Genomic DNA, 3,522 nt, shown 5'->3' with positions numbered 1-3,522 from the left:
GATCGCATTCTTACTAGTGTGTGCAATACACTCTCCAAATTATTTTTAAAATCTGCCACGTGGCAGTCTACGTGAATATTTATTTATCTTAACTTATAAAACAGACTAAATTAAGATTTTAATACTCTTTATTATATCATTGTTATTAATTACATAGTAAAAATAAAAAAGGGGCTAGGGTTAAATCTAGTGGGTCAACATAAAAAGACTCTTTTTCTCTTTGTTCTTATCGGAGACTTGGTCTCATCGGAGAATGGATACACTAATCTATCAGTAGCAATTTTCTCCATTAGTCTTGGTTCTAACCTCGATTGCATTGTCTATTCTTGCTTCCGTTCGAACATTAGGATAAAAACTTGGGTTTCTGCTCCTAAATCAGTATAGAAGATTAGAGTTTTGATAGACCTAAATTCCGAAAATTGTTGAAAGGAGATACCTAAATTGCTAAAGAAGACAGCTACACAAGTCTTATTTCTTTATTCCCTAATTTCTTGAAAGGAATTAAACCACATGCTCTTTAAATACTTGAAAAGGTGTTCCGTCTTTCAAATAAATTTAGATAAGAAATGAAGGATGGATAAAACAAGAAAGATAAGAAATAAAATCAGAAATAATTAGAGAGAGAAAATTTCAAATAGATTCAAATGAAGAAATGGAGAAGAAAAAGGTGAAAAATTGGAGAAGAAAGGTAAAAAAATGAGGAAGGAAGGTGAAATATAAAAAAAGAGAGGAGAAATTAAAAAGAAATATAAATATTAAAAAAGAAGTGCTAATGAGTTGTTAGACACACCATTTTAATGAATTTTTTAGCCTTCATGCGCTCTTCGGTGATTTATTACACACATAATGCCACATAAGTGACGAGGGTGTTTTATTACGAAGGGGGATATAGTTCAGGGGATTTTCGGGAACATGCGATAGTTTAGATAGGCAACTGACAAAAGTCGTATAGTTTAGGCGAATTTTAAGATATTAACTCTAAAATTTAAAATATATGTTGCTACTAAATAATGCATCTGTTGACGATTCTGATCACCAAATAAATTGAATAATGTTATTGATTCTCTTTCTAATATAACAAATGTAATATGTACTAGACATCCCTAATAAAAAGAATTCGATTGAATTTTTGTGACGATAAAATAAAATAGAAAAAAATATTTTTGAATACCAATAATGTCTATTGCTGCTTGTAATGTCATTGCAGTTTGTAAAGATATAGCTTTTGGGTCTAACTTAACTCCAAACGCGAGCTCGTGAGGGGAGAATTGCCCATGTCAATATAAGGAGACCACCAGCTCATTCCCTAACTGTCACGACCCCAAATTCCCTCCGTAGGAATCGTGACAGCACCTAATCTTTAAAACTAGGTAAGCCTTTCAACATGCGAAAAAATTGAAATAACAACTTTAAAAGCTCAAAGCTTCAACAACGGCGTAAATAAAATCGGTAACTCAAAATGTACAATCCCAAAACCTGGTGAAGTATAAGTCACAAGCTCTAGTAACATTTTTGAACAGTCCTACACATCACTGTCTAAGATAGTGTAATGACATAAGGAAAAAACAGGATAGAAGGGGACTTCGAGGCATGTGGACGCGGGCAGGTGTGCCTTCAAGTCTCCAAAGCAACCTCAGCTCACTAATGCTAGGACTGATAAGAAGTACCTGGATTTGAACAAAAAGATGTGCAGAAATGTAGTATGAGCACAACGGTACCCAGTAAGTGTCAAGCCTAACATCGGTAGAGTAGTGACGACGTCAGGTCAAAGCCCTACTGGAGATAATATGAAACAAGACAAAAGATATAACAATATATTAATAATGACAATAGAAATGAAACAATAAGAAATTTACAAAAACTTAACAACATAGAATCAAGGCAGTAAATACAACACGAAAGGAAACAAAGATTTATATGTTAAGGAAACAAACAACCAAGACAAATACAGTAAATAAAGAAAGATCAACAATGTCACGCCCCGAACCTGGGACTGGACGTAACACGGCACTCGGTGCCTAACTACATGTGACCGAGCGAACCAACTGGCTGGCTGAATCAACATGTGATATCATAACATACTGAAGCGGAAGATAAACTAACACATGTTGATATACTGAAAGTCTGGATGATATAAATCAAAGTGCGGAAATACTAAAACAAGTCTAAAACATATATGTAGCCAACATTGCTTAATATGAAAAGCCTGAGACTCTGTCTAACTGTTACTCTAGTCTATGAAGCCTCTAATGAAGTACTAAAAACACTGACTATCTGAAAATGCTGAAGACTGTAAGGTAATGATAATGCCCCGAAAGAACTGGGGATCACCAAACAGCTGGTACGAGAATCCTAGCGCTCTGAATCATCAACCTGTAAATCATTACCTGTATCGTGAGATGCAGACCCCGGGTAAAAGGGACGTCAGTACATTTGAATTGCACTGGTATGTAAAGCAACTGAAAGAAAGAATTATAAATGCTGAAACTGAAACCAAGCTGATAACTGATAATTTATAATTGATAACTGAAATGATAACTATTGAAATTAATGAAATGATAACTCGTAACTGATAACTTAACTGATAACTGATAACAAAACTGATAACTGGTGACTGAAATGATAACTGATAACTGAAATGAAAACTAATAATTGAACTGAACAAAGGAAGTAAGGATATGAATACTCCCTCTTCTGAATGATGAACAACCTATTTATCTGAACAAATAAACTGCGGCCTCAGGCCCAATATATATATATATATATATATATATATGCACAACTGCAACCTCGGGCCCAAGTATACGTATACATAACTGCGACCTCAGGTCCAAAATGCATAAAGNGCCCATATATATATATATATATATATATATATATATATGCACAACTGCAGCCTCGGGCCCAAGTATACGTATATATAACTGCGACCTCAGGCCCAAAGATGCATAAAGCATAAACTGCGGCCTCAGGCCCAAATACAGGTGTTCAACATTCAGGAACTAAGAATCAAACTGCAATACATGATAATGAAATACTGAATCACACTGAGTTACATGATACTGGAATACTAGATCACACTGCCTTACATAATACTAGAATACCGGATCACACTAAGTTACACAATACTGGAATACTGGATCATACTGAGTTACATACTGGAATACTGAATGGGACTAGACTGAGACATGTATTCTTGAACTGATTATGAATACTGAAACTTCAACTGTATATGGCATACTGAGTAATCTATACTAAGACTCGGGGGCGTCAAACCCAAGTCTATATTGAATACACACTGAGCTCACAACGTTTAGAATGAAAGTGGTGAACGAGTTATGAAGCTAGAGAATAGAAGTTCTGCAACTATTCAAGGAACTAGGCTAAACTATATTTCTGAGGCAATTAGTAACGTCGTAAAAGAAACGTAATGTAGGGAGAATCATTAACATTCCCAAACATAGAGAGTTAACCTCACATACCTTAACTTCCTGCTCTTGAGCATAATACAACATTCGCCAA

The sequence above is a fragment of the Nicotiana attenuata genome, unplaced genomic scaffold (genome assembly GCF_001879085.1).
Source record: "Nicotiana attenuata strain UT unplaced genomic scaffold, NIATTr2, whole genome shotgun sequence".
In the NCBI taxonomy this organism is placed as follows: domain Eukaryota; kingdom Viridiplantae; phylum Streptophyta; class Magnoliopsida; order Solanales; family Solanaceae; genus Nicotiana; species Nicotiana attenuata.
Note: the sequence above shows the minus strand (reverse complement) of the source record.